The following is a 27,968-nucleotide window of genomic DNA, read 5'->3' on the forward strand; positions in this document are numbered from 1 at the left end:
AGTGGCTTTGGAGAGGCCATGGGTTTGTTTTGATGTTTGTGGGAAAAGATCTATCAAAGGGGGAGGCACATTAGGGATATAATAATTTTTAATTAAGTTAGATACAGTTATGTTTTTGCAGACCCTTCTATAATAGTGAAGCTATCAATGATGTTCTACTTTGCCAGTTCACTAAAGCATTCTGACACACAGGTGAGGAACCAGAAGCCATAATGTCCTATGGACACGTCCTACAGCTCTGACACCTGACACGTGGGTGGAGGAGTGACACCAGATTTGAAACATCCAGAAGCAGAAGCTACCCTGTAGAGAACTATCTTGTTATTAGATGTGTCATATTGTAAATAGAGGATATGGTTTGTACCAGTGCCCAGTCATAATAGAAGTTCTCTCCTGTCAGAGATTGAATGACTAATGCAGTTAATACTACTATTAACACATCCATATGTTTTTCTTTTTGATAGATATTACTTAAATAGAATTTATTAGGCCTGACCTGTGGTGGCACAGTGGATAAAGCGTCAACCTGGAAATGCTGAGGTCGCCGGTTCAAAACCCTGGGCTTGCCTGGTCAAGGCACATATGGGAGTTGTTGCTTCCAGCTCCTCCCCCCTTCTCTCTCTCTGTCTCTCTCTCCTCTCTCTCACTTTCTGTTTCTCTCTCCTCTCTAAAAATGAATAAATAAAATAAATAAAAAAAAAAGAATTTATTAGATACCTGTGTTTTTAGGGCACAAATTTATAGCAATAATACAGGCAGCAAGTACCCTGGTGTGCCTGCAAGTTCATGTTTTCTGAATCCCTATTATGTATAGATAAAAATGAATTTGAGTAATCAAACATACTAGACGAAAAAAATGGATTATCCTTCTGTTTTTCTCTATAGAAAATGACATTTACAAAGAGGCAAAGAATCTGCCGCCAACAACCAACTGTACGGGGTTAAAGCATTAGAGTGGTGGAGTCAGAGAACTAATTAATATGAATAAAACGCTTTTTTCTAGCTTTTGTGATGTTTGTGATATATCTCAGCATTTTAAAGTAGTAATTTATTGGTTTTTTTCACTGTAAATAACTTCACTTTTATGTTAAATTAATATTTTTAATTTGTATTCTTAGTATAACTATGCATAAGTTTTGGGCCCCCATAAAACTTGAAGCCCCGGAATAAATACTTCTTAAATGCTTAGCTACCATATAGGTAAGGGTCACTTTTAACTTAGCATAGAGCCTAGTACAAGTATATAATTGTCACTCATTATGTCTTTGGTATTGAATGTATTTCCATAATAACAATGTTATTTTTTTCACTGATGACTGGCACTTTATAAGGACATTAATAATATCTGTAAGCTGCTGCTAAGAAGAATTTCAACCTTTCAGGGTCTTATGGTGATAAAAATCATTTATTTTACAAAGCATTTTTTATCGGAGAAAAATTGTTTTAAGTCCTTCACTTAACCAGGGACCTGATATATAAAAATAATATATATACATATGTATATATATATCTTTATTATGTGTCTAAGCTACCTGTTCTGGTTTAACTTGTCAAAGGAGAAAAATAAAGAAGGAGGCAGGAAGGAGAGAGGGAGGGGAAGGAGGAAGAGAGGAAAAGAGAAAGCCTCGTCAGTCAGCAGATTCCCGATCAGAATGGAATTATAATGGAATGTTGGGACAGTCTCTGAACAGGTGTCTCAAGTTCTGAAATGTGGCCAGGTCACCATTAGCCAATGGCACTCCCAGGAAAGTAGTAGCACACACACTATTATTATGGTTGTCTGTACATAAGTCCTTCTAAATATATAATAAGTTTCAAAGAAAACTTTGTAAATAGTTTATTAGTTTTGATGGTGTGTACCTGTGTTTTAAATAACTTGTCACAGGGCAGTACTTACAATGTTTCAGGAATTAAGTCCAACATCTTCCTTTAGTAAACACATTTTATATTTTAACATTTCTGCTATCAGCACAAAAACACCCTTCCTAAGCATCTCACCAGTCTACCCCTTGTACCTGGAGATTTAGACACACTCTGCACACATGCAGATGACCCCTTTTTTAAAGCACTCATTCTGGCTTCACAAATGGGCCGAATTTCACCAAGTTGTATCCAGGGATGGCTGCTCCTACATTGTTCACCTGATTGCTTCTAGTGTGTTGGCAGATGATTTAGGAAGGGTTAGCTGGAGGAAGCCCGAGCGTGGAAGTGTGACTGAGCAGGGCTGCTGCCATGCCGGCACCCACCGGGTTAACCAGCCTTGCCGGCGTGAACAATGGAAACAGGGCAGCTCTAAATGAAATGAGCTGAATATTTCATTTGGCCACTCAGCTGCCTGCTCCAATTGCCTCCTTTACTAAAATAAGAGCTTAATCTAAAGTGACAACAACATCAGTTTCTGTGTGCTCCAGTCACACTGAACATGATTTCCTTAGCATAAACACTATTTACACGGACTGTCTGGATATAGCAGGGAATCAGGAGCGTGCCCAGCTAAGACACAGGGTACAAAGAAGGACGAGGAGCAGGCAGCTGAGAATTAACATCAGCAAATGAAAGCCTGACCCTCAGAGGGCATGTTCCTGATACATTTTAAAATGAGAGAGCATTGCACCAGTAACCTTAGCCTTTGTAAAGACTATGCCATTTAAAACAAAATAGCACCTTTTCAGTTTAGGCACTTAACCACATGCATTATGTCTGACCCATTTTCTAACTTAGGTGACACGAGAGGATAGATCCCTAGCTGCAATTATTAGAATCTTTCAAACAATTGCAACCAATAACCTTTCTCCTCAGACACCTTCTCATAGCACTCTGCACTTCTTTGAGATAAAGAGGGCATTTTGTTTAGTGAGGGCTGGCCAGACAGAGACATCAGGGGAGTGGGAGAAAAGATGTGGCCCTTGAACTGAAGGCTTTGATGTCAGTGTTAGTGGTACCCAGGAAATCCCTATTTGAAAGTGGTTTTCAGCTTGAGAGTTCTGCAAGATTAGAAGCAGAAGTGTGACAAGGAGAGTCCATAAAATAATAAGTTACTTATTTTCAGCATCCCAGAATAGATAATAAGGGAGATAACGATACTGAATATGAATGATTGATCATTTATTTCCACAAGGAGGATGCTGTAGAATTATTTTCATTATGTTAGTCACCCTAAGGGAACTTTAAGGGTCACAAAATGTAGAAATATTTAACTTAATTCTATTAGAATTATTGACAAATAATGAATTTAGTGGATTTTTTTTCACCAGCTTCATAGATAAGGAGCGTAAGGCACAGAGAACTCACTCATACATCTGAAGTCATACAGCAAATCAGAGAGCAATAGGAAAATAATTTTTTCCAAATTATTTCTGTTTCCTTCAAGTCACCATTAATACTCTCATTTCTAAAATGGCTCTTCTTTTAGCATTTCCCTGGATTGAACTTTGTGGATGGTCAATACCAAACACTGATTTGTGGCTTCTAGGTTCTGAAGACCTGATGCTGCTGACAAAATGGTAGCAATCATTTTAAAAATTTAGTTCTGTGTTATCTGTTCTCACCACCCCGCCTCTGCGCCTGAGTGAATTCCCCTGCAGTTCTCACCCCTGTGTTGGTACATTTTAGATAAAGCTCTTGTTCACTAAAGAAGGGAGGGACTGATCTTCTAAAAGTAGTTTCTTCTTTTAAGAAAGGCATAATGAGTGTCGGAGGGAGGAAATGAGAGAATCATCAATATCTAGCTGGTCTTAATAGAATACTTATTAATTAACAGGCATTTACTGAGAATCTATGAGATCATCAAGCATTATGTTAGGGGAGAAAACATTATCTCTGATACCTTGAAGCCCACCATCTCATGAACAGATTTATCATAATTTGAAAAAAAAAAAAAAGTTTAGACTTCTGCAGAAAGCCAGTAAGAATAGTATGATTATGAACAAATTGAAATACTCTTTTTCTTATTTGATATAATGCCCTTCTACTGTTTTCATCTTTATTTCTAACTTAAGGGAAATGTGAACAAAAACACCCTTATGTTCACCACTTATTACTCACTGATTAGCTCTTTCAGGTATTATCTAGATATGTTTTCTCATAATCTAATGAAAAAGCGAACAATTGTGCAGATACGAATTGTACAACTTGGTGGGTGCCTTAATGAGACAAAGTACCAAATGCTTAAGAACAGAAGAGAGGTGGGAAAAACCACACCTACTCTGTGAGACCCCTTCAGATGACAAGGACCTTAACATCTATTGCCAACAGAAAGAAGCTAGCTCGTCAGCTTGTTCTGGACAGTCAACAAATGTCAGCCTCTAATAGTAAAGCCAGTGGGCTGGGGACCCTGCAGATTAGTGTTGTGAGGTAGCCTCTGTACAGACCATTGAAATGGTAGGATTTGCTGAAGGCCCCTGGGAAGTTGATCTGTGCCTGACACTTCTCTTTCTTGTGTCTTGGCTTCACTCAACTACGATAAGGTTCTTGATCTTCCCTTTTTTATTTGTCAGATGAGCAAAGACTTGCCTTCTCTTGGGGTGCCTCCACTGCTTTGTTGCCTCTTAATGTGAAGGGGCATGATTAGCCAGAGGGAAAGAGAGGTGCAGGATTTCTCTTGGTGTAAGTGATGCAATCCACTTTGAAGAATTTCAGGGCTCTGATGAGAAAATGCCTGAAATAGACTTAGTTTACTGTCTCTCATTTTCTTTCAGTCACCTTTCCCCATACTCCATGGTGGTCAGCTTCTCAGTTCTGCAATGCTATTGTATATCATAAACTAAGCCACTCATAGGTCTATGTTTCCTTGACATAGGGTGATTTAAGACTATTTTACATCTCTGTCTTCATGGAGGTACACGTTGACCGCTCCCTGTATAATTAGTCATAAACCCCTTCTTTCCTCCTTAGCTGTTTTCATGTTAAACATCTAGAGAAAGATGTATTTGTTGTGTTGTATAAGTTGTATTTGGTCTCTCTTCCTTTAAGGACAAAATTTCTTTTGTGCTAAGTAGAAGATAGTATTGTATCATATTTTTTAATTAATAGAAGAGTTTTTCCATTTTTAAAGATAATTTTCATATTGAGTGCTAGTTTTCATGAAAAGGACCATGTTTTAAAACATAATCTTGATATAAGATTATATATCTCACAAATTTCTTCTTAATAACTTAATGTTTTCAGTTTTACATAGTTTAATCTGTGCACATGAATGAACTTTTCACATTTCACCATTCAAACATCTACTATTGGGGGAGGAGTGAGGGTGAGTGGTAGGTTCAGGACAGGTAACCCTGAAGCTATATCCTCCAAGCCCTTGCAAACCCCTTCCTGATGCTATCAGACTGTCATTTTATCTCCCGCCTCGATGGGCCTGTAACTGTGTCCCATCCGCAAGACCACAACCCAAAAAGTCAGCATCATGATTTTGCAGCAGCTGTTGCCGCATAAGGTAAACGCCGTGCAGATACGGATGAGCTTGCTAATTTGTTTAGTAGACAGAACTTAGAATGGGGAACAGGATTTGTCTGCTAGCTGTCATCATTCATCAGCCCCAGGCTGCCCCAGGCACTGGGTTTGCTTTTTGCCAGATTCTAATTTTGCTTTATTTTTCCTTAGCTTCAATCTACTTTATTCATTTATTCAATTGGAAGAGTGATGATTGAGATAGGAAAAAAATAACCATGCCTCACACTTGCGATTGAAGGCTCTCAAATGCTGCTGTTTCTGATATCAGAGGATGCAGACTGGACCTGTTGGTTGTTAGTTGATGTAGTTAGTGAACAAAGACCATGGTGTCACGTAGGGGTCCTGAAGCACAGTGTGACAGGAGGACTTGCCAAAGTTGCCTTAAGTCCTACATCTCTCTCCCTGTCTCCACCAAGATCAGAATTTCTATTATTAGATTTATTTCTTTGTAGTTAACACTCAATTTAATTCATTTAAAAATTACTTTGAGTACCCACTTTGTGTTACTTATTATAGATGCTGGAAATATATTGGTGAGTAAGACAGGAAAAAAGCCCCTTGCTTTGAAAGTTTTTAAATTTTAGGGCTAAAGATAGACATAAGAAAATAAATATACCATACTTAAAGATAGCGATAAATCAAATGAAGGAAATAAAATAGAGCAAGGGCAAGAGTTGGGAGTGCTATTACAGATAAAGAGGCCAGGGAAAGCTTCCTGAGAAGATGACCCCTGAGACATGAGTGATGACAAGCCATGTGAAAATCTACGGGGACACTCGGGAGAGGAAGCGGTGAAGGCAAAGACCCAGAGGAGACAGTGAGTGTGTTAAGCTCCAGGAACAGTAAGAAAGCCAGTGTAGTTAAAGCAGGTGTGGGGGTGAGGGTGGGAGGGAGCATATGGAGATGAAATTGGAGAGGAAGGCAGGGTCAGGTCACTGGGTCTTATCCAAAGCAGGTTGTTATTGGAGGAGTGGCTTGGTCAGATGAACCTGTTGAAAAGCTCACCCTGGCTACTGTGCAGAGAGTAAACTGTAGGGGACAGAAGCAGAAGCAGGGATACCAGTGGGGAGTCCATTACAGTAGTACAGTGAGAGGTGATTCTGCCTTGTACTGGAGTGTCCATGGAGAAATGGCAAGAAGCAGTAAAGATTTCATATATTATGAATAGCTCTAGCTGATGGTTTGGATGTGGACAGGTATGGAAAGGAAAAGAATTAAAGGTGATATTGGGATGTTTTGATTTCGAGTTTTGAATGGTCAGAATGCCCATAATTAACCTGTACACACTGGGCAAGGATATGGGGCAGGGTAAGGTGGTTATTAAATAAGATGTTGTTTTTGAAGACTCATCATTGGAAAAAGTGAAATAGCACATGGAAGAAATGAAATGCTAGAAGACTCAAGATGAGTAAATATAACCCTGAATTTAAAATAGGAGAAAGGTTTATAATTTTACAGTGCTATGGTTTAAGAATTTTAATAAAATTCCAGATTCTGTTATTACATAGATAATTTCTCAACACTTAGAAAAAAAACAGTGTTCCCCAGAAGCCAGTATGAGTTCTCTGAGATCCAAAAATTATGCAAAATTAACTTCTTTTTAATAGATAGAGCTACCCTATTTTCAGATGCCATCATTTATAAAATATAGTTTTGTATCATAAAGTTCTGAGAAATTAGGAAGGAAACTGGCTTGTTTGACAGTATGATAATACAGACTAATAGCTGAAAAACCATACCTAAAGTGTATCGGTTAGTTTATGGTTTTCAGGTGTCATCCATTTATTCCTTGGCTTTTTCTCTTTATTATTTTTATTAAGAGTTTTGATGAAGGAAGAAAGTGAGAAAACTAGCACTGACCTTTCTGGCAAAAATATACTTTAAGCCATTTTATCTCATTTGGTGCTTAGGCTCAATGTTGGACAAAACCTAATAAATTGAAATTTTTTTATACATAAATTTTTATTAATTTTAATGGGGTGACATCAATAAATCAGGCTACATATATTCAAAGAAAACATGTCCAGGTTATCCTGTCATTCAACCATGTTGCATACCCATCACCCAAAGTCAGATTGTCCTCCGTCACCTTCTATCTAGTTTTCTTTGTGCCCCTCCCCCTCTCTCTCCTTCCCTCCCCCCCATAACCACCACACTCTTGTCCATGTTTCTTAGTCTTGTTTTTATGTCCCACCAATGTATGAAATCATGCAGTTCTTGTTTTTTTTCTGATCTACTTATTTCACCCCATATAATGTTATCAGGATCCCACCATTTTGTTGCAGATAATCCGATGTCATCATCTCTTATGGCTGAGTAGCATACCATAGTGTATATGTGCCACGTCTTTTTTATCTGGTCATATATATATATATGTGTGTGTGTGTGTGTATATATATATATATATATATATATATATATATATATATATATATATTTACTGTAATTAAAGCCTTTAAGCAAACTCTTGGCCAATACAACAAGAATCCATAAAAGAGTAGTGTCCTTAACATGTTCACCAAGTCCAAGTTGGCACCAACACCATTCCAAATCCCTGCATACGCAACCCAACCCCAGATCAGTTCGTTAGGAGCTGTCACAAGGAGCAGGAGTCCAGAAAAAGACCACATCCAAGAAAAATCCACATGGCACTGGAATTGTTGTCACAATTCTATACTTTGCAGCTCACGTCTAAGACCCAATGACTGCTGCTTCTAGCTGGTAATGATTCAGGTAGACTAGAAAAGCCATCTGCAGCATGTGTGGAGATGGAGCTTCTGTTCTCTGCCTGGAGAGATGAGACCAGGGTGCTTTTCCCTGGAGCTCTGCAACTGTGGCATGGTAAAGAGAACCTCAGGATACACTAAGTTGGGTGGCAAAGGTAAATTCACAATAGAAGTTGGCAAAAGGGGGAGAGAGAGCTCTAAATTAGGAGTAGGTCCCAGCCTGAAATATGAGTGGAGCATTGAGGTAGGAGGAATAAAGGAAACACTATATATTGAACAAAGCAGCAGAAAATAGGACTATCAACACCCACAACAGAGATCTTTGAGGGAAGAATAAAAAAACCTGACTATTCAGGCAAGACATAGTTAAGTGGCCCTTGTGCAAATGAGATCAGTTTAACTGCTTCTTGGAATAAATACCCTAGGCTCGTCCACAGTGTCATAGATGGGGCCGACGGCCCTGGGCACCTTCAGCCTTCAGTGGCAAACCCCAGCATTCTGGGCAAGGTTAGGTCATAGGTGGCTGGAGCAAGGCTGGAAGAGACTGAACCCTCCCTTAGAGGAGCAAGGGGGAAGGGGAAGCCTCCCTTCCAGTGTCCCTTTTCTTCACAGCAAAGGCATGTAAGCCTGACAGGCTTTAGCTCAATGACCTTCCTTTCCACTATTGAAGCAGGACCCAGATGGATTCCTATGAGACTTCTTTGGGGCATTGGAGCCTTTAAGGGCATATCCTAAAAGCTGGTAATTCACCTGATCTCTATTGGGTTTTTTCTGCCTCTTGGTACCTTAAAGGCCATGCTCAGAAGATCTCGCTGAGGGGTTTGAGTATCCCCATCCGCCTATATAAACCTTTTCCATATATCTGGAGCTATTTGGAAAAAGACAAAACAGTGTTATTAGCTGGATCAAATAAAAGAAGGTAGTAGTTTGCAGGAAAAAAATTTGGTGTCTCCTGTTCATCAGCATTCAAAAGAAATGTAAAATTTTTAAGTAAAAAGCATGATATGGTAGACCCATAGGAGTTCCAGGATATGACTCCTCCCTTTTAAATTTTTTTTTAAATTGACCTTAAAATATTTGCTGGGTACACTTTAATAATACCTTGACTTTAACGATTGTAAGTGATACCTATAATTCGAAAAGTTTGACAAAATACAGTAAATGCTTTTGCTACATATGCAGGAGCATTGTCAGTTTAACCAGTTTAGGAAATCAAATAATAGAAAAATGCATACATACAATGAGCTATAACATACTTAGCAGCCTCTCCTGTTCTGACAGAGGCTACTATAAATCCAGAATAGGTATCCACTGTAACATGGACATAGGACTGTTTGCCAAATGAAGGTATATGAGTAACATCCATTTGCCAAAGTTGTCCTGGCAGGAGTCCTTGAGGGTTAACTCCAAATGAAGGGACAGATTGTAGTATAGGACCTCTTGGACAGGATTTACCAGTCTGCCATGCTGCTTCCCAAGCAAGTTGAAACTGTTTACACAGGGCTGCAGCGTTCTAGTGAATAATAGTATGAGGCTGAATTGCTCGATCTGTCATGGTTGCTCCAAATAATTTTCTTTTGGGTAGCTTGATCAACAAGGGCATTCCCTTGTGCTAAAGCTTCAGGGAGCATGGAGTGAGTTCGAGTATGTCCTATAAAACATGGAGCTCTATGTTGACATACAAGTCTTCGAAGAAATGAATTGAAATTTAATAGTGTTAAAGTAATCCTAAGTGTAGGCAATATCTGAATTGATAGTTCATTGTCAAGATATTATGGTTGAGCCTGACCTGGTGGTAGCACAGTAGATAGAGAGAGCATCAGCCTGAGATGCAGAGAACCCAGGTTCGAAACCCCAAGGTCGCCGGCTTGAGTACAGGCTCACCAGCTTGAATATGGGGTCACTGGCTTGAGCATGGTATCATAGACATGACCCCATCATCACTGACTTGAGCTGAAAGGTTGCTGACTTGAGCAAGTGGTCACTGGCGTGGCTGAAATCCCCTGGTCAAGGCACTTATGAGAAAGCAATCAATAGAAAACTAAGGAGCTGCAATGAAGAATTGATGCTTCTCATCTCTCTCCCTTCCTGTCTGTCTGTCCCTTATCTGTTCCTCTCTCTGTCTCTGTTTCATTTTTAAACAAAGATATTATAGCTGATTTTATGTTTAATATAAGCTGATAGTTGGGCATTGCTGCTCAGACAAGAGGTAGTCACCTTTAATAGCATTAATAGAAGAAATATAGTATTAATAACCAATGACATAATCATCTTGTAAAGTATACATTGATCAGTCTACGTATGTCACTTATGGGTAAAATAATTTGAAGGACACTGAAATTTTAAGCTAGTGAATTCGAGGAGTAGATAATTTAGAAACCAATAGTTAATATAAAGAGGAATTGTTTAGCCTGAAAAGAGAAACTTGGGGAGAATTTCAAAACAATCTTTAAAAATATTAAAAAGAACTAGCCTTTGAGTCAGTCAGGTTGGGCAAGAAGTTGATGATGGACTTAAGTGAAATAATATGAGGAGAGTTTACTAAAGTTAACTAATATACTAAATTATAAGTATATTAACAGGGCTCAAAATACCAAGACCACAATAAGATATCACTTCACACTCACTGGGATGGCTACAATAAGAAAGACATAATAACAGTGTTGGTGAGGATATGGAAAAATTAGAACCCTCATATACTGCTAATGGGAATGTAAAATGGGCAGCTGTTTGAAAAGAGTCTGACTGCCTCAGAAGGTTAAACCACGTGAGTTGCCATATGACCAGCAACTCCATTTCTAGCTCTATGTAAGAGAAAGGAAAAGGTATGTACACACTAAATTTTGTGCACAGTGTTCATAGCAGAATTATTCATAATAGCCAAATAGTAAACACATCCCAAATATCCATCAACTGACTAATAAATAAATGAAATGTGGTATATTCATATAATGGATTATAGTTTTGCAATAGAAAGAAATGAAATATTGGTATATGTTAACAACATAGATGAGCCTTGAGATATTATTCAAAGTGACAAAGCCAGTTACAAGAGAGCATATATGTTATGATTCCATTTATGTGAAATGCCCAGATAAACAAATCTATAAGAGTGGAGGGCAGATTAGCACCCGCCTAGAGCTGAGAGGTTGGGAAGAAATGAGGACTGACTGCTAATGGGACAGGGTTTCTTTTCACAGTGATGAAAATGTTCGAAAATTGACTGTAGTGATGACTGTACAACTATATAAATATAAATATATTAAAAACCAATTAATTGTACACTTTAAATGGGTGAGTTGAATGTTATGCCAATTGAGAATTATATCTCAGTAAAGCTGTTATTTAAAAAAAAACCAACAAGGGGTGGTCAGGTACTCTGGGAATAATAATCCTGGACAGTTGTCACTGGGTCTAGGCCTAAAGAGCCCTGGAGGGGAGCTGTATGGAGAATTCTACTCACCTGGAGACACCACAGATGCTGATGTTTGCCTGCAAGAAAGGGGCTGCAGAAATATGTATCCTGACCTCACTCTTCTCTTTCTCTTTTGTCTCCTGCCGATGCCTTTTATTTAAAACCCAACCAGAAGCTTGGAAGCTAGGAGATCTCTTATTGTGACTCACAGAAATCAGAATAGGGCACAGAAATCAGCATCCTAGGGCACAGAGTGGATGTAGGGTGGAGCCTGCATCTGGGTATGTGAGAACACAGGCAATTCTGTATATATCCAAAACAAAGACCAATACAGGAAAATTGCCTCAAAATGAAGTAAAATTTGTTCTCTAGAAATAGAGTTGTACTGAATCTGAGATGATGACAGTTGAAATTATATAGAGGATTCCAGTTTTAAGTGAAGGATTGAATTAATTACCCCTGAAAGTTCCCTTGTAACTCCAAGTTTCTGCCTTTTAGCCCCTGGCATATTGGCACTGACTATATTATCATTTGGCCAGCTGTGATCTTGGAAGTTCAAGGTTTGGCCTTTGGCTAGTAGAACATAGAGTAGGTACATTTTGATGAGAGTGAGAAATCAAAGGGAATAATATAAGTATGGGGTGTTCACCTTGAGTTCAACTTCACTGAACAAATAAATTGGACTCTAATGTGGTCAGAGACAGTTTGAGGAGAGAAAAAGTGGCAGAAGGAAAATAGAGAAGCTTGTCATCAAAGAAGATGTAGGATTTGGAGAAATAAAATTTGCCTACTTAACAGTTTTACTGATTATATATATTATTCCCACTTTCCTTTCTGGTTTAAAATAAGTGATAAGATGACACTTCATTATCCTCCATAAGAAAATTATCATGCTCTCATGATGCACGTAAGATGTCCAAGAAGCATGAGTGTCCTCTCTCCTTCGGGACCCCTTCTGGATTTGGTGGGGGAGTGATAAAGGTCCCCATGGAATCTACTCCTCAGTCTGTGCTCCACCCAGCAGACATGCTTTATGCGACTCCTCACTCCTTTTCAAGGAGTCGGTATCAACAGGATTGGGCTGAATGTATGAGAAGAGAGTGGAAGGTCACTTAACGTGATCAGGTTAATGGAGACGCTGTATTCAGCAACCTCATCGTTTGCAGGCTACTTAAGTTGATGACTTTAGGGGAGTGATTTGATATGTTTTATGGTTTTCTAAAATTGGTTCTTTTACTTTGCGCCATGTTTTATATCTACTACATTAAATATATAGCAGTATAATCATTTACATGGTCCACTGCCAAAACACAAAAACGAAGATGCTCATTTACAATGTGGAAAATATCCAAGGAAACCAGCGATGTGCCCTGCCAACTGAAAGGGACGTAAGATTCGGAAGATGTACCCAAGACTGTGGAAGCAGACTTCTCTGCTTATTTTATTTCTGGACATCCAGATATATCTCATAAATACTTAATTAGATATTTCTAATGTTTTTGGAAATTATGTCAATTTTCTTTCTCTCTTTAATATTTTGTACAGTAAATTTTACTATTCACTAAAAGGCCAATAGTTTTGGATTACTTTTCCTTTATTTCTACTAGTACTATTTTAATTTTTATCAATATGGAACTCAGATCATTGGGACTTCTTTGTAATGAATGAGATTTTACTGGTATAGGACATGTGATTGGGTGTAAGATATTTGGTATAGGATTATTGTTCAGATAAGCATGGAGTGCAACTTTCTCAGTTGCTCTTCCTATCCCATATATTTATGTAATTCTATTCTTTATTGTTGCTTTTAGTTTCACAACAAGGAAAAGAAATTTCTCTATTTACAAGTGTTTTTCACAAGTCATCTGGCTAGAGTGTAAGAAATATTTATTAATAATATAGGTTTAATGTTATAATTATTTTAATGCACATAAAATAATACACAGGGCTCGGTATGTAGTATTGTAAAAGTCATACAGAAGGCCTAACACATTAAACTAGGGCTTAATAAAAATAACTATGATAATGATGATTATGGTGATGATAATTATGAAGTAATCTACAGTTATCAAAGTCAATTTTATGTAATGATTTGGAGGAATGTCAGGTAATTCAGTGAAAACTTTAAAACATTTGATCTTTTAAATTTATTTTTTTAAATTCCTCATAAATCTTAGAGATCAAACGTGAAACTGAAAGTGTACACAGAATGAGGGCTCACCAGCAGAGTCTCAGAAGCATGAGATGAGTTTTCTTGTCATTCCCAGCATGATGTGAGACAGGTGTACGCAGGCACAGTGCTTCATATTTGTTCTGCGTTGTCCAAACTCTGGTTCTGTATCAAGGCAGACCGTGAAACCTGGCTCTTACTTTAGCATGCATCACATGCGCTGACAGTCTGAATTTTGCTGCCTATGATTTATCAGTATATGATAAGCTTTAAGAATATGTCTCTATTAAAACCAAATGGCTATATAAAGATTTCTGTGCTTTTTAAAAGACCATCATTGAATACACTGCTGATTCTCTCCTGACTTTTAAATAAAGACTCGTTTGAAAACAATCACTTTTAGTGGTAAGAACTAGGGAAAGTTTTGTTTGAGAACACACGTTTCTTTTACATTGTAAACACTCTCCTAAACTCCATCCACACAGATCTAGGTAGCTGTTTGACAACTGCACTTGGTACATATTAATGAGCTCTGCATGTACCCTCCCCCTGCCCCTCTGGAAGCCCTCCTAGGCTCTGAAAGGAAGACCTATCCTTCCCATTGTGCAGACCCCAAACCTCTCATCCTTGACACCTCACTCATTGTACTTGGCAAAACTCTGTGAGCACTCCCTTCATCATGTTTCCACGATTCAGCCTCCTATCCTCCTCTCCACTCTTTCCAATTTAGTCTAAGCTACCACCATTTCTGCCTGTGATATAGGCTCCCATCTGGATGCCTATCTTTGTCCATCTCCGTCTGCTTTCAAATGGCAGCCAGAATGAACCTTGAACATGTAAAATCGTAGTCCGATCAAGTCTTTCTCTGCTCTGGAACCGCTGGCTTCCTTCCTCTGGGGATTTCTTCCTGTGATCATCAGTGGTTAGTCAGCCCCACCCAGCACTCTCTGACTTCCTTTTCTCCTGCTCTTCACCTCGCTCTGCATTAACCAGAGCGCCCAGCGCTCTTTCTCTCACACGCTGAGCACTGCCACGCACGCACAGGGCCTCTGCACTGCTGCTAGGTTCCCTCTGCCTGCAGTGGTCTTGCTCAGATACTGCATGACTCATTTTAGCATCTTCTTAAGGTCTGGACTCAAATGGTACCTTCTCGGTGAGGCCCTTCCTTCTACTCCATCTAAATCACCTCTGGCCCTCCTACAAACACTTTCTATTATTCCCCGCTTTAATTTTTTCTCCTTAGTATTTCCTAACATAATACATAGCTATAAATTCATTTTATTTATTTATTTGTTTGTTTGTTAGTTTATGTCTCCCTATTAGAGTATTAGCTGTGTGAAGACAAGGAGCTTTCTCTGGTTTGTTTTCTGGTTTAGCTCTAGAGCCCAAGATGGTTCCTGGTAAATAGAGACATTCAATAAATATGGTTTGGATGAATGAATAATTCAAAGTTGATTTTGGCTGGCGTACTGTATTATGGCCAGATAAGGCATAAAGAATGCATGTTGTTTTCTTCTTGAATTTCATGTAGGCAGCTTGGGGTTAAAGTCAAATTCTTACTAAATTATTTTGTCATCCTTACTCTCCCTCAAGCATTTGTCTGCTGTGATAATATCTATTACATCTCTATTAAGTGACTACAAGTCTTTTGAATTTATCCAACTTTTAGTTAGTTAGATAAGACTAGCAAATAATCCATACAGAGGAGTATATTTTCAAATATGAGAGAGGGCTGTTTAAAGAGAGATTCTTATAATCTTCAAATGAGATTTTCCAGGAAAATATGATCTCATCCCATCCACTGGATATAAATTGGGATACAACAGTTGAATATTTAGAAAATAAATTTGCAAATGAATTCATTAATCCACACAAGCACCCATTAAGAACCACTGATATAATAGTCACATGTATACATATTTTGCTTACAAAATAACATATCCTACACCTTATACACTGTCTTATTACACTTTCATAGTAATTGAAAGTTTCCTAACTTAAAGAAATATCCCTGGATATATCATCTACTTTGAGGGAAAAACCTATATTAAAAAGAAATACCCCTTTTTTTTAGTGAGAGGAGAAGAGATAGAGAGACAGACTCCCCCACATGCTCCCCGACTGGGATTCTTTCAGCAACCCCCATCTGGGGCCAGTGGTCAGACCAATTTACTTTCCTCAGTGCCCGGACCAACACTAGAACCAACTGAGCCACTGGCTGGGGAAGGGGAAGAGCGGGGGGAGGGGGCGAGAGAGGGGAAGAGAAGCAGATGGTCACTTCTCCTGTGTTCCCTGACCAGGGATCGAACCTGGGACATCCACACACCAGGTTGACACTCTATCCACTGAGCAAACTGGCTAGGGCCAAACATCCATGTTTCATTATAACTTTTTCCTTTTTACGCTACAGAATGTTTTGGTTGCTCATTTGTTTGGACTTATAATTTGTCAGTGAGTAGTCACCACTTGCTCTCTAGCAGTGTCTGGCTTTCGGGGCACCTGTTGTGGCCCAGCAGACCATTTCCCATCTGTAGCTGAGTGGGCATCTGCAGACCAGACTTCCCCAAATAAGTTCTCACATCAGTAATGCGTACCTTCCACAGGCTGTACTGCCCTTGTGGGATTAACTGGTGATTGCTACCTCAAGTAAAAATGACGCTAGTGCTGAGTCTAAAGACTAATGTTCTCAATCTGTTGCATACTACTCTGTAGCTGCCCACCCCCCCAGGAAGATTTACATCATCAAACTTTTGTGGAAATTTCAGGGACTTTTCTTTCTGATTAGTTGCCTATTACTGAACAAACTCAGAAATATAAAACACTTATTGTATTATCCCCATTTATCTTTATATGTGGATAAAGTTGCACATATAAACCATGCAGTATAAACACTGATATCATTTTGACCTTAGTCGTCAAATCCTATCGTTTTCTTTAGGTTATTGTGTTATGCATTCTACTTTCCATTTAAAAAACATATCGACAATTACGGTACAATTAACAATACTGGCCCTTCAAAACAGAAGTCTGTGAGCCTCAGTTTGGGAATGGGGTTTATCTCTGGGTTCTATCAGCTAGATGCATGCTAATTTACTAGCATCGGAATCAAATGGGTTGAAAATCCTTGTTTTTCCACCAGATGGGTTATTTTAAAATATCACAAAACTTCTAAGGTTATTTACATTACAAATGTGCTTCTTCACACACATCAAGAATTGAGTACTATGTTTTGACAGTAACTCCTTTATGAAATTAAATGTTTCACAAGTAGAGTAAAATTCAAGTCATTCTCCAGGGAGCAGGTTTATGAATCTGGATGAGGTCACACCTCTTTAAAGATGCAGTTTGATAATCCGACATCAAAACAAAGGAATTCTGTTAATCCTCTCACAAAAGTGCAAATTGCTAATCAGATCCCTGGGCTGGGCTGGCAGCTTGGTAAACAATAAGCTTGGCAGAAGAGCAACTTGGGGCGGATAGATAGCTGAGAAGCTTGGGATACCAGCTTTGCCCCTGTGTTAGCTCAGTTGGGCCCGTTGTTTCAAAACAATTATGTATGTCAATGGAGGTGGTTCTTGCCGTTATTGTGTCCAGTGCTTTTCTCCTTCCATGGTAATGATGATGCAAATCAATTTTCCTGTCTTTCAGTTCACTTCACTGGTCGGTGGGCTGCTCTGTCCCTATATTCTTTTCACTTGTATGCATGCGTCTTTTGAATTTTCATTACACATTCTTCTGCAAGCCAGAGGGTTTTCCTTCCTTCCCATAAATAGTGTGGTGGTATTTGCAAAAGGAAGAATAAATCATAACGCAACTGAAAAAAAAGTAAACTTTTTCTGGTAGGTATAATAGTTAAGATTCTTTTTTTTGTAAGTTATAGAATCCAATGTGAGGCAGTGTAAGAAAAAAAAAAAAAGAGTCTGGAATTTGTTGGGTCAAAGAGGACCAAAAAGGCAAATAAGAAAATTTGGAGGATGCAGAAAAGTAGGCGGCCTCAGGAACAGCTGGAATTCTGGGATGGCTTGACACTTTTCTCTTGTCTCCCTGTCACTTTGGATGTCAGCTTTACTCCTTCTTGCTGAGGACAGCAGCGGACTTTCATACTTCGCTGCTTTTTCCCTTCTATTTAAAATGTCTCAGGATGGACTTCATTGGCTCCTCTTAGCTCAGGTGCTTGTCCCTGGAATAACCAATCCTGTGTACATAGCCTCATTTCTGTCGGAAGTAGAAGGTGCTCACTATTGGTCTTATTCTGCCTGTCTTCTTTGGACTTAATAAAACAAGTAACCAGCCTGAAAAATGCTAAAACCTGATGACTGCATTAGCATGTGGAGTTAGTTTGCACATCTTAACAACAGCTCTTCTAATTCTCACTCTGTTTGGCCCTCTTGGCATTTCCAACTTGCACCCAAACATGACTTTTATTTGAAAGTGAAAAATTTAAGTGCTTCATTTTAATAGGGGTTTTCATTAGAGAGAGCACTGTTTGGAGTACTTCCAGCTAGTGGCATCTCACCTGTTAAGACAGCATCTGTAAACTACTTGGGTGCAGTGTGTGTGTGTGTGTTGGGAAGGAGTGAAACTGATAGTTCTGGTGGTGGAGCCATCTTCCCGAAGGTAAGAGCGTGGGCCTCGGCTGCAGGACAGAATGGGCTGTGGTTGGCATGTTGGTTTCAATAAGAGGAATGAGATGGAAAACAACAAATCTACATTTGAAAGGGTAGAAACGTGTCAAAAGTGGAGGTCTGGGGTAGCAGCTGCCCTGGTGGGCCCATGCTACCCACAGTCAGAGCTTTCTGAATAAGAGCACTGTGTTTTTAAAAGCAATAGGGGGCAAGGATTGAGGGAGTGCTCACAGCAGTAAGTATAACACAGCTGTGCTCTGTTTATGCTTCGGCTACAATAAAAAAGCTATAAAATGTGAGATGTCATAGCTCCACTTTGCTTTATTTATACTATTTCTTCTGAGCTCTGTCACACTGCACATTCATCTGCTCAGTTGCAGCAAGAATGGAGATTAAAATATCACAGCTCAAAATAGGAGTCAAGCGGAAGGAGATTCATCATAGCCTATTAAAAATATGTAAATATGGGATGAAGTCATTTTAAAGCTACACAGCGCTCCTCCTTTAGGAGTTAAGATCTCTTGAGCAAGTGGTGGGCTATGCAAGGGACAGAGCTGGGTAACTGGTCCCCATTTTTTCCACCCTTCGAAATGCTTTTAAGATTAAAGACTGTTTGAATTGCAAATTATACATGTTTTCCTATAATTATGCCTAAATTAATAGTGGCAAGAAGTTTGATGCAAAACAAGAAAACAAAAGATTTAGTAATTAAAGGCTATACACATTGTTCACTTGGTTAGAATTATTAAAGTTAATATATTAAATCTCCCTTTTGACCTCAGCTATTAATGAAGTTTGAGAACCCTCCAGAAGTCTCCCTAGGTAAGCAAGTTCCAAGAAGAAAACTGAGACCTGGAGACATGCTCTGGATTTTCAGACTTCAGTAACTAATGGTAAAGATAAGACTAGAAGCTAGGGCTCCTCCCGAAAGCTTTGCTGATACATTCCTTCCTTTAGCATTTCCGCTCTCCCTAGTACTGACAAAAATTTGCTCTGCTTTCTATATGGCATGCTTAAGACAGTAAGGACCATCATTGCAGATGGGAAGTCTGGAGCATGTCCAGCGGCTCTAAGCTGCCTGCTGTGCTCTTTTCTGTGTGCTGCGGAGTGGCTCTCAAGGTGCTGGCCTCCTTATTTTCCAAAGGTGCTACTTATTGTAGTAGTAGTAGTAGCCAAGACCAGCAGTTATTACGTACTTTTACCAGGAATGGCCCTACACCCATTATATGCATTCATTATTTTAATTCTCACAACTGAATACAGTAGGCATCATTACTTACACATTACAGATGTGGAAACTGAGGCATAAGATCATGCAGGTAGCAAGTGAGAACAGGCATTCGACCTGAGCAGTGGGGCTTCACAGCCTATACTCTCAACCACTGTGACCTTGACCAAAGCTCGGAAAGACAATAGAAAGAGCACTGGGCTGAAAAGGAGAGTAGCACTGCAGGCACCTGCCTGCCTTTAAACTCCTCCTACTTACCTGTAGAATGCAGGAAATGGTTGTCCTTTCCAGTGCCAGCTTTGCGTGCTTCTGTATACCACTACCTCATGGAAATACCTTCTTACTGTATTCTCATTTAACTTTAGTTTTAGAAATGGTTATAATAAACATTGCTAATATTTAGTGATTCTAGAATTTCTTTTGTTCTACACTTTTCATTGTTTTAGTTAAATTCTTTTGGTTGCAACTAATAGAAGTACATATTATAGTTAGCTAAAGACTTTCTAGCACTGTGACCTTGAGCACATTTCTTAATCTCTTGTGCCAGTTTTCTCATCTGTAAATGGGTATAGTTGAAGTCCTGTCCCATAAAGTTGTGAGACTTAAGCCAGATATTACATGTAGAGCATTCAGTATGGTGCCAACTCACAGTTACTACATACTATATAACATCAAAGTGTTTGATTATTATTACTATTGATCACCTTGGTCTCAGTTAACATCTCTGTCTCTTGCCCCTCATGCTGCTTGTTCTCCTATTGTCATTGACATATCAGGTTACTTTTGTGTGTGTGTGTGTGTGTGTGCCTGCATTCATTAATTTGAAAAGTTAAGGTACTCTCTGAGTTACCATCTAATTGAGGTAGATATTTTACATCTGAGTAGAACTTCAGAAATTGTGTAGGCTAGCCCTTTAATGGGATGAATATAGTATACTGAAAGAGCTAGGGACTTGTCCCAAGAACACTCAGCTCGCTGAGACAATGCAGAGGTAAAGCCACAGCTTATAACTGTGATTTCCAAAATAACACTACTGCCTGTGGCATTATTAAGCAGAACATGTGAATGTTGTTGAAATTTGTAAAAGGAAGCACAAAGTATATCACAAGGGTTTGAACTAAGCAAATTACCAGAGTAACTCAGATTTATAGCAATTGATTTTAGATCATGTAGTCTTTTTGGAAGACTTCACAAGAGGACTGCACTAGGAAATATGTTTTAGGCTGAGGGGGAGTACAAGTGTTCATCTTTCTACTGACTCTTAAGAAATTGATATTCTTGGTCTCTTCTGTATATAGAGTGAGATAATGTATTTTCAATAGTATGGAGGAAATGAATCATAGAAATTTAAGTAATTAAGGAGGAAAATAAGTTGATCAAACATTGTAATAATTTTTAAGACATATCTAATTGGGTCAGAATTGACCCACTTCTACTCTAATATACAAAGAAAATCGAGCTGTTTCCCTAAGGTAGTCTTGCTCCCGAATCTGTACCCTTCTGGGCACACTGAAAGGTAATAAAAAGTAGATGAAAGTAACACAAAATAACTGAGTATCTTCTCTATCAAATCATCTCTGTTAGTTTCTCTGGTTCCCCGGCCCGGCCCGGCCCAGGACCAGGGTGGGACAGGCGAGGCACCCTGGGTGTGGGATGTAAGGAGACATATCTCAGGTGACAACCCTTCACTTAAACGACCTTGTAGGAGTTGCCCCCTTACATTCAGCACCTCCTCGGTGTGTACAACCTCATCCTCATGCTGCCTGGCCCCTGGCCCCACCAGAGAACCCAAGTTTGAGGAGTTTGTGTATCATTGTAGCTGGTAGGAGAGTGTGGAGCATCACCTCTGTGTGTGGCCTTGGGGTGTGCTCTGTATCCATCCTGACCTCTGCCCTCTGTTAATGTCTCTTGTCCTTGGGGCCTCTGTCCTTGCTGATGTAATTGGCCCCACCTGGATTTTGAGACAGAGCAGCTGCTGCTGACCTACCCGTTGCCTTGAACTTCAGATCCTGCTTCCTTTTCCCTTCCCAGACTTTCCCAGTCTTCCTTTAAGCGCATTTGTGTGTGTGTGTGTGCATGTGCATGTGCGTGTGCGTGTGTGTGTGTGTGTGTGTGTGTTGGGGATAGAGAGAATGGAACAGAGCACAGGCATTTTCAGATTTCTTGCACGTTTACACAACCTGTGAGGACTAACCAATTTTAAGTCAATCTATTTGGGCATCATTTTCCTCTGGTGTTTTTTGCATTTTTCTATTCCCCCCTTCCCCCCACTCTCTCACCAAGTTAGATGGATCAAGATTTACCAAAGGGATTCCCTAAAGAGGTCTGACACCTCCCCATTCTCTTCCCACAACTAATATCCATGAAAGAGGACTCTCAGCCTTTATGTTCCTTTTATCCAGCTGGTGTAATGCAGCCCCACCTCCTTAAAGGTTAAATACCAAGACGAAGAAAGCCTAGTCCTTCCTCTGAGCTCTGCCTCTCTCTTTGCCTAGATAGACCTCTCTCCCCTTCCTCCCTAGATACAGGAGAGTCTCCAGACTGGCTCTCTCTGTCTAGTATCCACATTTCACTTTTGCTTTTACATGGGGAGTGTTTTGGAAATCTTGAAACTGTTTTTCACTTTCCAAATCTATTATTCAAAGTTGTTATCTTACTATGTAAACTGACTAATGATCCTTTGTTCTAGATTGTAACTGACTCCTGGATTAAATAATGGATGGTCTACTCTGGACCAGACATCCAGATTCATAATTGAAACAGATGGTGTGAAGGTAGAGAGGAAGTACCATACAACATACCTAAAACATGTGAGGTAGCACAGATATTTTGTAGGATCTCACTCCTTAACCCGTTACCTTAGCTTCTGCTCTTTCCTTACAATTCTCTCCCTTCATTAGGTAGATATCCTATATAGCCTGGATCTAGAGGGAGAATTAGATCCAGGTTCAGCTTCTCCCAACAGGACCCATTTATTCATAATCGCTTAATGACCCTAGAAGTTTGGGCGTGCACAGACTTCCTGAATTTTCTCCCCATACATACTCTGTTAAAGGAGGATACAGACATGCAATCCCATGCAATTTTAATACACTGTGATACATTTTATTATATGGTTAAGTACAATATTTCATGTAAGCACAGAGAAAGTGTGTCTCGTTTTGCTTGGGAAGAGGGTCACCCTAGTTAGGGATTAAAGATAATTAGAGTCTTCTAGTTGAACCAGATAGAAAGTATATTTTCAAAAAGAAAATTTCAGCGAGAAGAAGGACTTTGTCTATCATAATTACCATTGTATCCTTATCACCTAGTGCAGAGCTTAGCATATTGTGCACACTTAAATATTAATTGCATCAGTGAATGAAAGGTTTTATCTTGAAGATCATCAAAATTAGTCATTTTGAGCAGGAGCACAATATCATAGGATTTGTGTTTTATAAAAAACATAATATGGCATCATTGTAGGAGAGGAATAAAAAGGGAGTGAGACAGGGAGCAATGATGGTAGCATGCTCTATGAAGACACCTGGGAGAGATTTCTTAGTGACCTCCGATTTTACTCCAGACAATTAGAGATTCTCTGTACTCGGCATTGAATGTGTGGTAGTTTCCCTCATATGCTCAAAAAGGCACACTCCCTGCCTACATCCACCCCTTCAAAAGGCCCATGAAAACTCAGAGGTAATGTACAGCATATTTAAGAATTACCTTCTCAATACCTTTCATATAGGAGATAGAGACTTAAGTTTTTTGAATGATTTATTGCATAGGCAATAAATACATGCTTGTCTTAGTACATATGAGCTACTATAACAAAATACCATAAACGGGATGGTTTGTAAAAAACAGAAGATACTTCTCACAGTTCTAGAGACTAGGAAGCCTACATTCAAGGCACCAGAATATTCAGGGACTGGTGAGAGCCTGCTTCAGAGATGCCTGTCTTTTTGCTGTAACCTCACATGGTGGAAGGAGCTAGGGAGTTCAGTGGGGTCTCTTACAAGAGCACTAATCCCATGAATTCAGCACCTCTCACAGGCATTAGGTTTCACATTGGGCATCAGGTTTCAACATACGAATTTTGGGAGAACACAAATATGAAGTATATTGTTTATAGCACATGGCATAGTACCTGTTTTTGTATTTTTCATTCATGGTGGGTCCCTGAATTTTCACTGCTGGCACTGGTATTCTGGAGTTGATTTGATTAATGGAACCTGGCACGTAAGTGATACTTGTTTTTAGAGTGAAAGACTGAAGAGAGGTCAGTAAAATACATGCAGAATCCTCGGGTCCTGTGTGCATGAGCTTTCTATTGGTCTGTATCAAATGATCAAAATCTCAGGGGCTTAAAACAATGCCCACTTAATTATTAGCTCAAAGTTCATGCACGACCAACATGGAGTGGCTGGGTTCTTTGCTCAGGGAATCAGAAGACTGAAATCAAGTTTGGCCAGACTGAGTTCTTTTCTAGGCTCTGGGGAAAAAATATCCACTTCCAAACGTATTCTCGTTGGTGGCATTCAGCTCTTTGTGGTTGTACAATTGAAGTCCTCTGTTTCCCTGCTGGTTGTCACCTAGGGGTTGCCTCTAGCTCCTTGAGGTTATGTGTATTCCTTCCCACGTGGCCCCTCTATCCTGCAGCCAGCAATGGTGTGCCAATACTTCTAAGGTCTAAAATCTCCATGTTCCTCTGTTTTTGATCTCTAAGTCAAGATTCAAGGGTGAACATGATTCAGTTAGGCTTACTCAGATAATCTCCCTGTTTAAAGTCAACTGTGTTATATGATATATTCTATTCACAGGTGTAAAATCCATCTCGTTCGCAGTTCTGGGGATTATACAGAACACGTTTACTCAAAGGGGGCTTTGAAGGCCATCTCAAAATTCTACCTACCAAACTGTTACTTGTAAAAGCTTATCTATTTATTGTTTGAGTTTTAAGCAGCCCCTTGCACGCTGCAGTCTAAGCAGCTAGGAGAAGCCAAAGCAGCTCAGGCGCCCCTGCTCCCCAAAAGTTCGGGTTATGGCACTGATTTCACAGAGGTACATGTTAGTACAGTAAGGCTTATAAAAGCAAAAGTCTTCTTTGGCTTTCTTTTAGTTAGAAAAATAGGTTCTTTACACCTTTCTACCTTACAAAAGTTTTCATACGAACACTCTATTTTGTTTGAAATATTTTGTTTGAAAACCAGTGTATCTCTTAATGAAGTTAATTTTCTAATATCTAACTTTGACAAATATGCTATTACTTATCTTTAAAATTTTTACTTGTATGTGACTCTTTTACTTATAAATATAAATTGCCAAAACAAAACATTTCTATATATATTACGGAGAAGGGGCTTTCCTTGGTGCAAGGAAAGATAAAATGATGACGTACAATCTATACATAAACACCATCATTTCAAAGTGATTTGTAACATGAAAGCTTTGTTAAGTTCACTTGAATGGTAAAGCAAGGTGCCTCACAGCTTGTGAGCTTTCTAGATTTAAAGAAGAAAGGTGTGAGAGTTTCACCAATGGTACAGTTACTTAACAGCAAAGTTTGAGGGAGTCAGTCCTCAACACAAGACCACCCTCACTTCTAACACTAATGGCAAGTTTGAAGGATTTCCAAAACCACTCTCAGTCTTGACAATTTGCTTGAAGTACTCATGGAACTCAATGCAAGCTGTTATACTCATAGTTAAAGTTTATTACAGGGCAAGGACACAGATTAAAATCAGCCAGGGGATGAAGTATCTAAGGCTGCGTCTGAAGCTGAGGAATCCACAACAGAGCTTTCATTGTGCCCTGACTCTGGAGTCAAGACATGTTACTTTACCAGCATTGATGACAATATGTATGGAGCATTGCCAACCAGGGAAGCTCAAGCGAGGCTTTGGTATCCAGAATTTTTAATGGGACTTGATCATATATTGCCCATGTGGCTGACATTTAGTCTCCAGCCCCTGCTGGATGTCAGTGTGAGGCTGCTACCCGTAGTTTCCAGTTTCTTCTGGACGCAGAATTGATGTGCGTAGTCCAAAACCCCAAGCCCCCATCATCAATCAATTTGTTAGACTACGCCCTGGCCAGAGCTTTTAGGCAAACAAAGACACTCCAATGGGAATGACATTTCAAGGGCCTAAAGATCACATCCCAGTAGCTGAAGGCAAAAGCAAGACCTCTCATTGGTTAAGGTTTACTCTTCACTACACAAACAAAAAAGAAGGGAGACATGAATAAAAAATGTAGTTATCATTTATTGAAGGTATACTGTGTGTCAGGCAGTGTCCTAAGCCCTGTTTCCTATAACCCTGTTACTATTATTAGAAAGATACAATAATTACATTGCTCACAAAAATTAGGGGATCAGAAAACATGCAGATACTTCAGTACTTTCAGACTTTCGTATAGTGCATTTTCACCAATGAAATAAAAGTTGGTTTTGCATCTCATTTGCATAATCAAACAACTTTCTTTGACTTTTCGTTTGGTTTTTTGATGTACTTGTTTAATTAAAAGACAAATCAAATGTTTCTTTTTTTATCACTTCATATTCATTTTGAAATATCCCTAATTTTTGTGAGCAATATATTTTAAAAGCAAGATGAAGTTTAGAGAGATTAAATGACCCTTTAATGATGGAAGGTGCATTTAGACCTGTGTCAGACTAATTCCAAAGTTCATGATCTCAAACACCTCATTGTATACCTTTCACCGAAACCAAGACAATAAAATATATAATGTAGAGACTTTGTGTGAAGTATTGGGGGCCACAATGTGGTGTGTAGAGGGTTGTATATTGAGTGGAACACTTGAAATCATACCAACACAATAAATTAAAAATTAAAATTATAAAAATAATATATAATATTATAAGCACTTAAAAGCAATTATTCTCGAGACTTGAGTTTTCAGAATAATGTTGTCATTCATGTGTGTAACAATGTTCACTGCTATTTTAATAATATAGGTTATATAGGAAGAGTGTTGCTATATAGAATGGTAATTTCATTGAATTCATAACTTCCAAATGGATTCCAGTCAGCACTTTATCGTTTAATTAATTCAAACACATTTATTGGGTGTGCATTCTCTCCCAGGTGCTGTGCTGCTCACTGGTGACCCAGAGAGGATGGTAAACATGCTCCTGCCCACGAGGAGCTAGCAATCTACTGGGGTATGTAAACTCTATGTTATTCTTAATGTTATATTTGTTTTAAGCAAAACAGAGAGAGCTCAATATGTAAGAAATATTATGGCTACAAAATTTGTAAGCTTTGGGACAATTTTTTTCTTTTGGACTTAGATGAGCTATTGCTAAAGAATTAATAATGTGGAGATGATTGCTCATATAACCAAATCAAATAATTAAACTCACTTTCAGTCATCTAGAGATTGTGTAATAAAGAATAGATCGAAAAAGTTCAAGACCATTCTAGGGAAAAATAGCACTGTGACTTGTGTGCATTTCCCATTCACAGTGCTAAGGTACCGCAAGTGAAGGGAGACTAGAAAGGCCAGAACACACCACACATTGCAACAATGTGCATTTCTTCTTCACACTTATACCAGGGGCTATTCTGATTTTTATTGGTTACTATTATGATAATTGTTATCTTTTGTCTTCTCCTACTTCATTGACTTACATCCAGTTGAGCAAAGTCTGTATCTCAATAAATAGGACTGCTTGTTTATTTTCATTGTTGGCAAATATGTATTTTACTTGAGTAATTTTATTGAAGTTATAATTTATAATAGTCTATGCTTACAATAAGCCATGCAGTATTTTGGGAGTAATCCTGAAAAACTAAATAAGAAATGCCATAAATGTAAGAAAAACTATATCCTAAAGATATATTATATATTTTATAGCTTAATGTAGAGAAATAAAATTAGAAAATAAAATAATAAATTTAAGTGAATTTGATGTCCAGTAGTTCATACAACCATAACAACAATATATTTGGACATATTTAATAAGCATGTTATTATGGCTATCTAGATTAACTATGATAACTGCTGAGAGTACAATTCGGATCATTTTAAAAATGTGAGCAAACCAGGAAGAAACATTTGCTTTTTCTTCACAATATGATTTTAATTTTTAAAAGCATTTAATTTTATAAACCATATTCATCATCTTTGCATAGATAAATGTTATGGCAATTTTTGAATGAACCTCTTGGTTCCCTAAAGAATTTATGGATACACTATAAATTTATAAATGAAAGGCCATCCATCAGAGTTATAAATATAAGCAGTTCCTGTGCTGATGTTCATGTAAACTTAAAGTGGTTTAATATCTATTGGCTTTTATGCATAGTTCGTACGGGAAAAGAATATAGATATTGTCATACTTACA

General features: G+C 38.7%; 1 protein-coding gene across 4 annotated transcripts in view; it reads left to right on the forward strand.

Annotated features, from left to right (window-relative positions):
• Window positions 1-27,968, forward strand: part of SOX5 (SRY-box transcription factor 5) — a 1,089,507-nt gene that overhangs the window by 170,818 nt on the left and 890,721 nt on the right. For all 4 annotated transcript variants that reach the window (XM_066354437.1, XM_066354444.1, XM_066354418.1 and 1 more), the window contains exon 3: window positions 26,707-26,783. The gene's annotated coding sequence lies outside the window, so the exon portion shown is untranslated. The remainder of the gene's footprint in view (window positions 1-26,706; window positions 26,784-27,968) is intronic.

This window comes from Saccopteryx leptura, chromosome 1, assembly GCF_036850995.1.
Source record: "Saccopteryx leptura isolate mSacLep1 chromosome 1, mSacLep1_pri_phased_curated, whole genome shotgun sequence".
Lineage (NCBI taxonomy): Eukaryota > Metazoa > Chordata > Mammalia > Chiroptera > Emballonuridae > Saccopteryx > Saccopteryx leptura.